General features: G+C 42.8%; 1 protein-coding gene across 2 annotated transcripts in view; it reads left to right on the top strand.

The window, feature by feature from the left end:
* The first annotated feature begins 7,646 nt into the window (after window positions 1–7,646).
* PIK3CA (phosphatidylinositol-4,5-bisphosphate 3-kinase catalytic subunit alpha) overlaps window positions 7,647–14,487 on the top strand; it is a 52,649-nt gene continuing 45,808 nt past the window's right edge. For both annotated transcript variants that reach the window (XM_054982480.1, XM_054982479.1), the window contains exon 1: window positions 7,647–7,932. The gene's annotated coding sequence lies outside the window, so the exon portion shown is untranslated. The remainder of the gene's footprint in view (window positions 7,933–14,487) is intronic.

Below are 14,487 nucleotides of genomic sequence, written 5' to 3'. Positions count from 1 at the left end.
AGCATCTGTCAGTATTTGCCTCCATGCCATTAAAAGCTTCAACTGCCTGTTTCCACACCTTGAGCATTTTCCTCCAGGCCTTTTGGCAACCCTTTTGGCAAAGATTGCAGGAATGATTTCCAGTATTACAAAAAGGCCAGTATAATCTGCATCAGTGTTATGCCCGATTTCAAGAACCCTTTTTTGTAAGGTATCCCCCTTGAATAAAATGGAACTTGCTTCTGAGTAGACCTACTTAGGCTTGCTCCCTGCATTATTCACAGGGGGCAGGGGAGGGATTGGGAGGGTTAACCAGGTACAGTAATGTCTGAATTGGCTCTTACGCACCTCTTCTCCTGTTTGCTTCATCACGCAGTATCACAGTTGGGGAGGGGGATGTAAAAGCAGGGGGCTGCCTTTGATAAAGCTAATGAGTTCTGCAAAGAATCTCAAGGGAAACTGGTTGCAAAGGCCAATCTATTTCCTGGATCAGTTCAAATTGTTAATTGTAACCTTTAAAACTCTAAACAGCATGGGTCCAAAAGACCATCTTCATCTATCTATACTCCCCTGCCCAAGGGTTGAGAGTTGCAGGTTGTGTCCTGTTGTGGGAGCTTGACATCAAATTTGAGAGGTTGGCGCATACTTGCAACAGAACATTTTCAGCCGTGGCTCCCCAGTTTATGTAACACCCTTTAGCATTTGTTGATTTCTTAAAAACTCTGCCAGAGAACATTTGATATTTTATTGATGCTTATTTCTCAGAGGGAGCTGGGAATCTTGGGAGGATTTGTGCTTATAACACATATTTTTACGTAACTGCTTATTCCGTGTTTTTAATTAGGTTGGATTATTTAATTATTAGCTTTCAATCTGTGTGGATTTGCTTCTTGAATCCTGCTGTTTTATGGGATAGTTCATCTTGTAATCTGCTTTTTAGGCTATTGCTGTTTTTAGATCTAAATTATGTTTATAATAGTTTGATTTTTAAGATTGTACTAGGTCTTGCTGCAAGCCTCCTTGACTACCTTTCATTTCGTAAAAATACATTTTCTAAATAAATGCAATTGATTCTTTTTGCCTATGAGTGCAAGTGTCACTGTTAACAATCATTAAAACATTCTGCCTTTGGGTAGACAAAACAAAAACCACAAACACATTTTCTCTTTAGAAAAGAAAATCCAAACAACCACACGATAACACGTTTGTTAGATCCAAACTAAATTAACAAGGTAATGAGCAAGAACTCTTCTGCAGTCTCAATGTTAAAACATTTGGTTGTGGAGAAATGGTGGAAGGAGATGCCCTCTACTAACAACACCTTTTTCTCCTTTTTAAAATTTAACTTCATGCCCGAAGAAGCGTTCCGTGAAACTTGAAAGCTGGTTGCTTTGTGATTTTTCAGTTTGGTACTAATATAGTATTCCAGTTAGGATTTAATTTCGTTATAATACACTGGCATTTTGCCATTTAAAACATACCTACTCACAGGAAAACAGCCTCTCCACTTGTTAATGGTTAGGGAAATGTGATTCTAAAAATCCTGTAGTCAATATATCCTCCTTCCTAGGGTTGTATGATCCCAGCAAAGAAATTCTGCCTGTTTTCCAGGGTAAATGTCTCTGCAAAGTGAAGATGGCAAACTTCTGAAAGTAATATGTGTGAGATAGCACAGGAAGACCTTTCCCCAAGGAAACACTCTCAGTACAACACAAGCCACAGATCACACACCAAGTTAAAGGATTTTGTGAGTTCACCAGAGCTAAATAAAATATAAATGAAAGAATGAATCAATATAGTATTTAGTGGTAAGAATACCTATCGATATTGTGTGTAGCATTCCCTGCCATTTTGATTATTAAAGGATATTACGAGAGCTGATTAGTGGCCAAGAGCACAAACTGAGCGCCAGGAAATGTCTGGTTCAAATTTCGCCCCGGCCTCAAACACACATCTGGTTTGGGGCAAGCAGTTGTCATTCAGCACCACCACCCCTAACTTCCATCTGGTGAAGATGACTCGGGCCTTGATAATGGGAACATTGCATGTGAAATACTTCAGGCTCTTGAAACGTGTGATCTAAATGCTAAGTATATTTATGTAGTCATAATTCCTGCTCTGCACTTCAGTGACTTCACATTGCTTCGAAAATAACCACTATAACAAGTAAGACTCCTTTCAATGCATCACTAGATGGCAGCAATCAATTAGAACTGGAAAAGCCCAGAGCCTTCCAAGAAAGTGGAGGAGTCTTGGGGTGAGTTATTTCCAGGTGAGGAAGTTTGTGCATTGGTGATAGCAGGGCTTTTTTTCAGCTGGAACGCGGTGGAACGGAGTTCCAGAACCTCTTGAAAATGGTCACATGGCTGGTGGCCCCGCCCCCTGATCTCCAGACAGAGGAGTTTAGATTGCCCTCCGCGCTGATGTTTTATTTTAAACATCAGTCTCAGATTCTGGAAGAAACCACCACCACCACCGATTTATATACTGCTCTTCAGGACAACTTAACATCACTCAGAGCAGTTTACAAAGTGTTATTATTATCCCCACAGACAACCTGTGAGGTGAATGGGGCTGAGAGAGCTCTGAGAGAGCTGTGACTGACCCAAGGTCACCCAACTGTCTTAAAGCAGTGGAGTGGGGAATCAAACCTGGTTCTCCAGATTAGAGTCCTGCCGCTCTTAACCACTACACCAAACTGGCTTTACATGCATCTAGATGCACAATTATCCATGATATATGTTGAATACCGCTACAGAGGCATTTGAGGCTAGGCACTGAGCAAATGAAAGACAAGTTTTCGATATTACAGTGGTAACTTAGTGCAAGTCTTGTTCAAAAATTTAAAATTGCATGTGCAACTTCACTTATACAAGTTGCAAGGGGCCACAAGATAGGCCATGGTAATATATAGATGCCGCAAAGCTGGCCTTTTTAAAGAAGGTCTTTAAAAAACTTCCCTTATAAAAAAAGCTTGATATATGACTTACAGTAATTGGCTCCTGTACCCCACCCAAAAAATTAGGAAATTGTTTTACCAGAACGATCCCGGGCACCTAACAATGCAAACCTCAGCAATTATACTCTTCTATTCAAGTCAATGGGCTTAAAAGGGTTTAACTCTGCCTAAGATTGCATTGTAAGTCACCTAACTGCGCACTGTATTTGGCTTTTAGGCTGCAGTCCTAGGCATATTTAGTAGTTTGACTTACTTTCAAGTAACCATGAATGTGACTGAGCTTCACAACTCTGAATTTGCCAACATCCAAGAATTTTGTTTTTCTGCAAATGTGCGTGCATACGAGTCCCCGTGAGAAAGGTGGACTATAAATAATGTAAATTTTTAAAAAAGGCTCTCGGGATGGTGTAAAAATCTGCCTACTAGATACAATACTTTTCGGAATAAACAAAGAATTCCAACAGCAAACAAATTATACAAAGATGTATTGTCGAAGGCTTTCACGGCCGGAGAACGAAGGTTGTTGGGGGTTTTCCGGGCTGTATTGCCGTGGTCTTGGCATTGTAGTTCCTGACCCCCAACAACCTAAATTATACAAAGCTTCCACTTGTTATATTAATGCTATCTTTTTAGAATCTTTAATTCGTTCTTAAAATGTTGTTTCATACTATAACTCTTTACTGATGTAATTTAATTTTCTCATGTTTCAGACTTTTTCCTTGAAAAGTTATCATACTTAATTACACTTCCTGTTTATCTACACCTGACGTCTCTCCTCATCCATTATATATAGCAACCTAATAAATTTTGATGGGATTCTCTCTGCCCCCAACAACTCCCTTTCTGTCATTTTCTCTATATCTTGTATCTCAGATGATGATGATGATGATGATGATGATGATGATGATGATGATGATGATGATGATGATGATGATAGATAGATAGATAGATAGATAGATATGTGGAATATGATGTTTTTCTTCATAGTGTCTGAAGAAGTGAGCTTTGAATCATGAAAGTTCATTCTGGAATATATGTTGTTAGCCTTTAAGATGCCACCAGGCTTCTGTTTTATTTTTCTACAACAGACTGATTGACTACCTTTCTGGTGCAATATTAAGGATATTTTCCAGGGAGTTAGCCCCGCTGAACAAAATGGGTCTAACTTGTGAGTAGCCCTGTTTAAGATTGCTTCCCAAACTCACTCCACCTAACTCCCAAGGGATCAGTTATTGCCCCTTAGCCCTTGTTTTATGGGATTTACTACCACAAGATACAGAGAAGACTACTTGTTGAGATGAGTTTTTGTTTAATGATAAAACATATTCATGCATAAGAGGTCATCGCTATCTACAGCTCTAGTTACCAAATGGGAAAACAACAGGTCATCACTTTCATATCCTGTTTGCCAACTTCTGAAAGAATCTGGCTGGCGTATTGTCGAAGGCTTTCACGGCCGGAGAACGATGGTTGTTGTGGGTTTTCCGGGCTGTATTGCCGTGGTCTTGGCATTGTAGTTCCTGACGTTTCGCCAGCAGCTGTGGCTGGCATCTTCAGAGGTGTAGCACCAAAAGACAGAGATCTCTCAGTGTCACCACAGTGTGACACTGAGAGATCTCTGTCTTTTGGTGCTACACCTCTGAAGATGCCAGCCACAGCTGCTGGCGAAACGTCAGGAACTACAATGCCAAGACCACGGCAATACAGCCCGGAAAACCCACAACAACAATCTGGCTGGCCTCTGTTTATTTCATATTTTATTTACAACATTTATATGCTACCTCTCTAGAAACTGGCTCAAGGCAGTTTGTCAACTAAACACAGTACTGTAAAAATAATAAAAACAAGAAACATAAAAAGTATCAACAAGCCATAAAACAGAGCTCAGGCTGGAGCCAGATTGTTAAAAACAGCTGAAGTCCTGAGTAAAAAGAAATGTCATGGCTTAGCACCTAAAGGACAATAAATTAGGTACCAGGTGAGCCTCGAGGGAGAGGGCAATCCAAAGGCAAGGAGCCACCACTGAAAAAATCATATCAATTGATACCACTCACTGGCAGGTGGGTCCACAAAGAACAGGGCATGGGAACAAGGTCTTGATGGACTGGGTAGTACAGAAGAAGGTGGTTCTTCAGGTACTTGTTATTTATTTAATGCATTTTATACTGCCTTCCTTCCAAAGAGCACAAGATGCTTTACACCATTCCCCTCCATTTTATCCTCACAACAACCCTGTGAGGTAAGTTAGGCTAAAAAAAAAAGTGACTGCCCCACAGCAACTCAACTATTTTTATGGCTGTATGGAGGGATCTGAACCTGGCTTCAACTCCTAGTCCAGCACCTTAACTGTTAGGCCACCCAGTTATGTTCTCTGTCTCAAACATTCAGTTTTCAGAACCGTATCACTTCTAGTGAATTGATCGCTTGTATGCACTTTATTCCATGACATGATCTACAAACGATCACAGTGATATCATGCCCAAATACCTAACCAATGGACTGAATCATTAAAAACCATCTTCTGGTAATTCCCAATTCTGAAGCTGCCAGGAAAGGGAGGAACCAAGCTCTGTAATAACTCTTCTGCCACCCTGGTCTTCTTTTGAAAGTTTCCAAGATTACATGTTCACATTTGCTACACCTGAGTAACCACCAATCTGATAGCATCAGGTAGTGAGTCATTACAGATCATTGCCCCATAGCAATTAGAGCGTCAGACTAGGATCTGGGAGACCCAGGTTCAAATCCCAGCTCTACCATAGAAGCTTGCTGGGTGACCTTATGCCAGTCACACTCTCAGCTTAACCCACCTCACATGGTAGGTGAAGATAGAATGTAGGGGAGAAGAACGATGTAATCTTCTTTGTGTCCCCTTTGGGGAGAAAAGCAGGGTATCAATGAAGTAAATAAATCTACCACCCTAGTTCTCTTTTGTAATTTTCCAGGATGACGTGCACATTTGGTACACATGAGTAACCACCATATATTCCATCTGATATCACCAGGTGGTGACTCATTACAGATCCTTGCCTCATAGCCCTCCCAACATGGCCCCACCTGACAGGCGAAAAATAATCTGAGAGAAGAACAGCAGGCAGTGATCCATGGCGAGTCATCTCTATTTGACACATTCCCTTTATCAAAACTGACCAAAAGCACCCTTGAGTTTAGCATCTTCTCTGGACAGTAAGGACACATCAAAAGAGGGTTGCCAGCGACTCAGGAGAAAAAATGGGGTCGCCTTTAGGAGAGTATAATGAGCAGCTAAAGATTTTCCTGTAGTAAATAGCATCAACTGGTAAATAATATCCCATTGAGCTTCTGTTAAAAGGGCAGAACATTTTTTTTCTCCAAGCTGTTGGCAACTTTACCTCTAAAAGGTGTTCTCAGTGATTGTCACCTTTCCTCCCCCACAAGAAAGACTTTATATGTACTTAACACTTTCAGTTCAACAGACGCAACTTGCTCTAGCATAGGGACTGCAGTGAAGGAGGAAAAAAAGCACATACAGGACGTCTGGTTGTCATGCAATTGTAAAAAAGTGCAGGGGCTCTATCAAGTGGCAATGTACCTTAGAATAATTTTACAGGAACCTGTCTTACAGTCAAATTCTAAATGCCTTTACTTGTATGTAAGTACCATTAACTAAGAAAGGTCATTACTCCCAGTAAGCACACTAACATTCTCATCTAATACATGTGAATAATTTGGAAAGTGAGTCCCACACTATGTACATGGGGACTGATGGAATATACATAGGATTGCAGCAGTACATTGCCATTTTTTGAAAGAAAACGATCTATTTTAAAATATCACTGGACAGAATTTCATCCAGTACCTAAAGGGGCTACCACTACCACCACCTGAAAAGATGTCTGTTTCCTAGGGAAGGTTATCTTCTTTCCAACTCTGGCTTGGGAAATTCCTGGAGATGGAGCTTGGGGGATGGAGCTTGGGAAGGGGTATGGGGAAAGGATGGACCTCAGCAGGGTATAATGCCATAGAGTCCACCCTAAGCAGCCATTTTCTCCAGAGGAATTGACCTCTGTCATCTGGAGATCAATTACAATTCTGAGATATCTCCAGGCTCCTCCTGGTGGCTGGCAACCTTATGTGACAGGCCCATATCCACCAAGTCTAGACTTTCTTGAGCACAGAAGGGCCCTGTTAGGGAACTCTCTCCTGCTGAACCTCTGCCTACTACCAGCTCTTAAAGAAGCCCAGAACATACAAATAAATTAATAGTAGAAAAAAGCAAGAGTCCAGTAGCACCTATAAGACTAAGGTATGAGCTTTCATGAGCCACAGCTTACTTCTTACCACAAATTTTGTTAATCTTATAGGTGCTACGGGCCTCTTGCTCTTTTCTACTGCTACAGACAAACTAACACGGCTACTCATCTTGATCTAAATAAATTAATAACAACCCTCACTGGGAGAAGAGTTGGCCATTCAATTACTGCCAGCCCTTACCACCTCCTCCAGCATTGTGCGCCTGCGTCAAAGCCCCCCCCCCGCATGGGACGGATAAGCGCGTGCGCATTAAGGAACTCCGTCTTGTTTGGAGTTGTGTCGGTCCGCCTCGCTCTGAAAGGGCCAGTCCACATCCGGGGTCACGCCGTTTCACTTCCTGTTGTCTTTTTTGTTTGTTTGTTTTTCTGGGTGGAGGGAGGAAGGAAAGCACAAGGCAGGCAGACGGAAAGAAAGACAGAAGGAAGCAGGGGGAGGGAGAGAGAAAAGGGAAGAGAGGGGGTGAGAGAGAACCGACACTTCTCTGCGCGCGCACGCGCACGGGGCTCCGTCAGCTGAGAGGGAAACGGCCGACGCGGGCGCGCACCCCCCTTTCTGTCAGATGCTGTGAAGGGAAGGGGCGAGGCGCGGGCACGCGCGGCTGGAATCTTCGGGGAGGGGGCGGCGGCTCGCGTGCGCGCCCGCGCTCTGCGGGGCCCGGCGGCGTCTCCTCCGCCCGCCTTTCCGCTCGGGTCCAGGCTGAGGTGAGTGCCGCGAGGGCGATGGACGATTCTGAATGGGGGTGGGGAAAGGAGCCCTTGCTCCTAAGAGGAGGGCGAGGGGGGTGTTGTTTGGGGGTCGTTTTCGCCTTAGCCTCGGTTGGGGCCGGAGGCATTTCTCTTCCACCCCTTCGCCTCACACTCCCCCCTTCATGCACTAGGCGCTCTCTAGGCTTTGCCTGCCAACTTCCATTCCTCTTCCTTCACTACCTCCCCAAACTCACATCCTCGGCGAAGGGGGCCTTCTTTCAGCCCCTCCTTCCTCCTCCAGCTCTCCCCCCCCCCTTTTAGTTTACTTTCATTCCACCCGTCTTCCATCCACGGAGGCGTATGCAGTTTGCCTTTCCCCCGTTTTAGCCTCACAACAACCCCGTGAAGGAGGTAAATCAAGATAGGTAGCCGTGTTAGTTAGTCTATCTGTGGCAGTGGGGCAGAGCAAGAGTCCAGTAGCACCTATAAGACTACCGAAATTTATGGTAGGGTATGAGCTTCTGTGAGTCACAGCTCACTTCTTCAGATACCTGATCAGATATCTGAAGAAGTGAGCTGTGACTCTACCACAAATTTTAGTAGACTTATAGGTGCTTCTAGATTCTTGCTCTTTTCCATGAAGGATGCTGGGCTGCGAGAGAAGCAGGAGGGTTGCCAACTCCAGATTGGGAAATTCCTGGAGATTTGGGGGCAAAGCAGAGCTTAGGGAGGGGAGGGACCTCAGCAGCGTCTACTGCCATGGAGTCCACACTACAAAACAGCCATTTTCTTGAAGGGGACTGATTTCTGTGGCCTGGAGATCAGTTGTGACTAAGGGACATCTCCAGGACCCACCTGGAGATTGGCAGCCCTACTTCTGCCCCTTTTTAAATTTGGGGAAGGGGATGAACCTCAGTTTGGTATAATACCATGGAGTCTTCTCTACAAAACAGTCATTGTTTCCAAGGGAGATCAGTTGCAACTCCAGGAGATCTCCAGGTCCCACCAAGAGGATGGCACCCCAAATACTGAGGAGGTCTCGCCTGTGGCAAAGTGGGGAATTTCCCTGGTCCTGACTGGACACTTAGCTGTAGCTCTTTTCTGCCCCCTCAAAGAGTTTCTCCTCTGCCTCAGAGGTGTTTGTTTCTTTATGTATGAGATTCTCCACCCCCACCCCCCAACACCTACCCACTTCCTCAACCTCTTTCTCCAGTTTTAGGGCTCTGTGTCTTAACTCGTAAGTATTTCCTCCCCCACACAGTTGATGATGAAATCTCCTTCCCTCTTGCTGCCTTGTTCCTTATGAGCTGTTTCAGAAGAATTAGTCTGTTGTAAACAAAAACAAAACCCTAACAACAGTTTCGTAACACCTTAAAAAGAGGTGTGTCTGTTGTGGCATGAGCCTACTTTCATTCATTCAGTACTGATCAAACATCATGTCCCACTAAATGTGCAATGGAGCAATCCTCCACTTATTTACTTGGAATTGACCGCTTAGTTGTGGTTCCCAAATAGTTGTGCACAGAGTTACAGCACATTTGTGTTTTCTCTGAAGTCCCAAGGGTTTCCATAGGATTTCTTTCCAAATAGATATGCATACTTGCATAGTGTAAATTGCAATGTCAGCCTCTCTCACTGCAATCTGTAGGCATGTCTGCTTGAAAGTAAGTCATCCTGTGTTTATTCTTAGCCAAGTCTGCAAAGGATTGCAGTTTTAAGGTGCCACAGAAGACTTCATTGCTATTACAACTGCTTATTCCCCTCCCCTTTCTCTGCCTATGCTGTCTCTTCTCCCATTTCCTGTGTTCCTTCAGACTTTGAACTCTTGTGAGCGCCATCACCCCATTTTCTAACTTTGACATTGATGTGAAGAATCTCTTTCCTTCATCTCCACTATATGGGTTTTTTAGCCTCCACTGTACCATGTGAGGGCCTCCTTGTTTCTTAGCCGCTCTGTGGGATTCTTTGTACCTGCAACCTCTCTCTTCTCACCCTTCCCTTTGTATCCGGTTTTTGTGTCTCCTCCTATTTTCTTTGGATTCATGTGTCTCTGTCCATTTTGCCTTTCCTCTGTCCCTTTTGCCTTTCCATAGAATGTCTCCTTTTATGAGGGCTGCTTGGGTTGAATGACTGAGATCAAGATCCTGCCGTACTCTCCATTTCCCTGGTAATATGGGATAATTTTGTCCCCCTGCCAACTCAATTGGGTTGGAAGAAATATTAGACACTGAGGTTACTAGTATTGCTGTTACTAATGGTTACTAGTATTTCTGTTTCCAGCCCCCCACCCCCATCTCCTCCTTTTATGGTGTGGCTATACAAACAGTCAGAGCCGTTTCAAAACAGGCTAAAATGTAGTCAACACTACCTGATTGTGGTGATGTTGTCTGGCATTCCCAGTTGTGATCTAACTCAGATGAGAAACAGGCTGTTTACATCATTACTGTCTCTTGTATTTAAAAAATTGACAAAAATTAACACATTATAAGACGATATATTGAGTTTTAGAAAGGCAGTGAAAATATTGGTAGCCATGCAGCTTCCTGGTTTTAAGTTATATCTTTGAATGCTCATGAGACCTGAAAAAACAATTGCATAATTCCAGTGGAGTTATCCTTTGTCCGTTGTTGCACAGCTGAAAAAGCATTACCCAAAGAAAACCACACAGTGTGGCTGTAAATTGGAGATTTAAAAATCCCTTTAATCCTGTTTCATAAGTATGATTTATATTTTACAAAGCATGCTTTGTAATCATATTTGTTTGAAACAAAGCTGTCAAGTAAAGTAGTTGTATCCCAAATATGCATTGTTAATAATGTTGCTTTCACAGATAGTTGAAAGCGGCTAACAGCTGAATTCGATATTAACATTGTTAGTTTGCAATCTGTCTTGGTGCTATTATGAATGTAACCAATGTAAATGTCATCCTTTAAAATAGCATTTGTCTTAGATATCTGGACAAGTAAGTATCTTCATAAATATTCAAAATGAGGGTGCGCCTATACATTTTAAATAAATCACTTAAGTATGTATATCACTTTTCTACTAAGCATATCCTAAGTGGCTTACAAAAAAGAATATATATAGCAATAAGACCATAGAAACCATTATTAGATAAAATCAGTCTAATGAACAACTACTAGGCAGAATAAAGAAATAGGAACAGCTGATAAAATCAGTCACATAAAGCAGCGATAACCAGTTCAACAGAAAAAAACTGTGCTACTGTTGATACAGGATCTGATATAAGAATGTTAGCGTGTGTATCTTTAAGGATACTGATAAGTTTACTTTAACAATTATTCTTTATGAAATTGCATGAGTGCAGTGCTTTTTTCTTTGGCTGCAAACAGCTGTTCCAAATGCCACATTTTAAAGTGAATTTTCCAGCAGGAGGGAGCACATATCTGGTGTCCATGTACATTTCTTCTTGTACAATTGACCATTTTGTACATTAACAGTGCAATCCTAAGGAGAGTTACTCTGGTCTAAGACCATTGATTTCAATGGGCTTAGACTGGTGTAACTCTCCTTAGGATTGCCCTGTAAGTTGCTGAAAATCTAGTCCAGTCTTTGATCATGTAAATGCACATCTTATTTATTTATTTATTGAAATACTTCTTGACTGCTTTGCTCTATAAAAATTGAGCCCAAGGCGATTTGTAATATACCCGCAATACAAACCATAAAATCAAATCATAAAACCATATAATCTTTATAATATATCTAATTTGCAAGTAGCCCCTGCATGCAGATGCTTAAATCTGTTGATCCACCCCACTTGCCTACGAAACAGATGTTTCTATGAACTTGGGAGAACACCCAGGTTTGCAGAAAAATCTGAAAACCTAGGAAAATTACTTTAGCAGTGTGGTCTCCCTCACAGCCTTTCACACGCTGCCACCCACCCCAAACCTCCCACAGGATTGGGGCCTCCCAAGCAGATAAAGTCTGGGAGTCAACCACTACACCAGCCCTGACCCAAATCCTCACCGTTTTCCCTCTCACCTCTTCCAGAGGCTCTACCAGACAGGCAGCCTGTTCCCTGTATGTACCTCCCCTCACCCAGCTACAGCCCAGGGCTATTGGGAGAAGGGAACTTAGATGTAACTTTCCCTATGTATACACTGCTACCATTTTAACTTGGCCCATTTAACGTGACTAGAGCATTTGAGGCCTGTGGGGGGATATTTTCCCTCAGCCAATAATTTCAAGCCAGCCAGGTTTAAACAAAACAAAAATAAACTTTATTTACGAGGTGGAACATAGAAGAGAACGGATTTTAAACTAATAAGCTGGAGTTAGAATGTTTCAGTGGAACAGAACAGATTTACATACATCTCAAACCCTTCCCCCTTCTCAGGAGTTCCTCAGAAGCCTTCTTTCCCTCCAATGGACACTAACTCGCATTGGCCCAGAATTCCACCCACTTTCGTTGGCTGTCTCTCAGGGGAGACAGAGCTGGAGCCAGTCCTGTCCATCAAAATTACATTGGGGAGTTTAAACCACCCCCCAACACAAAAATGTTTTCTACACAAGCACACAAAACCCTCCTCCCTATTGCCTTAGGGGCTGAAGCTGCGGCCACTGGGGAGCCCTGTCACTGCCGCCAAGGGGGTGAAGCTGGAGATAGGCGGCAAGAGGTTCATCACAACCGTTGCAGATGAGGAAAAGAAGAAGCTGACACTAGTTGGGTGGGCTCAATAGCAAAACCTGGAACCACCCTCTTCCCTGAGATTCTTTCAGTAGCCAGGTAGCTGCCCACAAGAGTCAATGATGCAACAGAGTGCGGGGTTGCTCTCCACTGACAGTGGTGGTCAAGGTGCCAGCGAGCCCCGCCCCCTGTCATTCTCCCACTGAAGCAATGCAAGCAGCCTGGATGCCCCAGCTGTTTGCTGGGTCACTAACTCACCCACACGGCTTCAGTGCGAGAATCACAGGGGAGCCAGCCTCTCACCCTCTGCCAGCATTAGCGGTCATGGAGAGTGCCAGGAAGCACAGCCTGGCTCCCTCCAATCCATTCCCACGAATCTCATAGGGCCCTCCCCCCTTGTAGTAATGAATAACAACTTGACAGCCAAAGTAACATCAATCTAAAACTGAACAAAACTTGAAACAGAGCTTCTTCCATCAAAGAGAAACATGTTTCAAACCGTTCAGAAAAGAGGCAGGAAAAACCATTTCATTTCTCTCAGTAGCACATTCTAGAGCATCAGAGCAACCACTGAATAAGCCTTCGAATGGTCTGTCACCAGAGGTGAAACTGGCTGGATGAACACAGGTACATAAAGTAGGGGTGATCCTTCAAGTATATGGGTCTGAGGTCACAGATGGCTTTAAATGTTAACCAAAAAGGCCAAGAACACCATCCACTTTATACCTTTATTAGGACAAACCCAGTGACACATTATTAGTGTGCAAGCCTTTGAGTACATTTTATTATTTATTTACAGAATTTATACTCCCACCTTTCTGCCTTTATCAAGATGACTAACTTATTTAAAACGTACATAATAAAAACTCACCTTAAAAACTATGAATATGAAACAAAAACATATCATTAAAACCAAGCTAAAATACATATACAAAACATTGACTCATATGGCAGGGAGGAAGGAGCACTGAGGGATTGCCGGACAAAACAAAACAAAAGTCTTACCCACTGGTGGAAGATGGCAATCAAAGGGGAAAGACAAGAGTCTCTGGAGAAAGAGTTCCAGAGTTTTGGTGTCACAATTGAAAAGGCCCTCTCACATGATGCCACCCACTCAATCTCAGAAGGCAGGAGCCTCTGAAGCAGGGCCTTGGAAGATGACTGTTGCATTTGGCTGGGTTCATAAGGGAATAGCACCCAGATGAAGTTAGAAGTAATAAACTGCATAGCAACAATTCTTCTCAAAGTCTCTCACCTCCCGCTCATCCCGCAAGTCTCAAGTACCTTTTCTGATTAATACTAGGTTAATACCAGCAATGTACATTAAACTCAGAAATATACAGTGAGTGGATGTAATTGTTGTGTCATATGATAAATGCTCTGTGTCTTAGTTAAGAGGCAGTCCATTGTATCCTTAATGAACGGAAGCTTCAAGGCTTTCTTTAAGTGCAGCCCCATGTAAACGGCATTACAGTAATCCGGCTACAGCTATATCCAGGTCTGCATACATTCATGCAGCTCTTCGTGTACAGCAGGAACCCTGATGGCGGTGGGAAAGATGCAAAATGGGATCATGTCATTCCCTTAATTTTTACCTGCTGCACGGAGGATGGCTTGCATTATATACCCTAAATCAAAATGTGTACTCTATGAATGATCTTCTTGCCTTACCAGTTTTCTAAAAGATTAATGCAACAGACCCCTTTTTGCAATTAATTGTAAAAATGTGTTTTGTTATTGTAGTGGATGTGTGTATCCCTATGAGCAGACTAGAAATGTGAAGGGCTGGGGAGGTACTTTTTCTGGTTTTTTCCCCATGACTTTTTAACTATTCTAATGGAAAAATTAAGAAATTTGAGAGAGCACAGTTTAAGACAAAGTCTTCTCAATCAAAATCTGTGGTATGAAAAAGTTAG

Source organism: Eublepharis macularius, chromosome 6, assembly GCF_028583425.1.
Source record: "Eublepharis macularius isolate TG4126 chromosome 6, MPM_Emac_v1.0, whole genome shotgun sequence".
Classification (NCBI taxonomy): domain Eukaryota; kingdom Metazoa; phylum Chordata; class Lepidosauria; order Squamata; family Eublepharidae; genus Eublepharis; species Eublepharis macularius.
The sequence above is the reverse complement of the archived record's forward strand: the minus strand, read 5'-3'. Positions and strand labels throughout refer to the sequence as shown.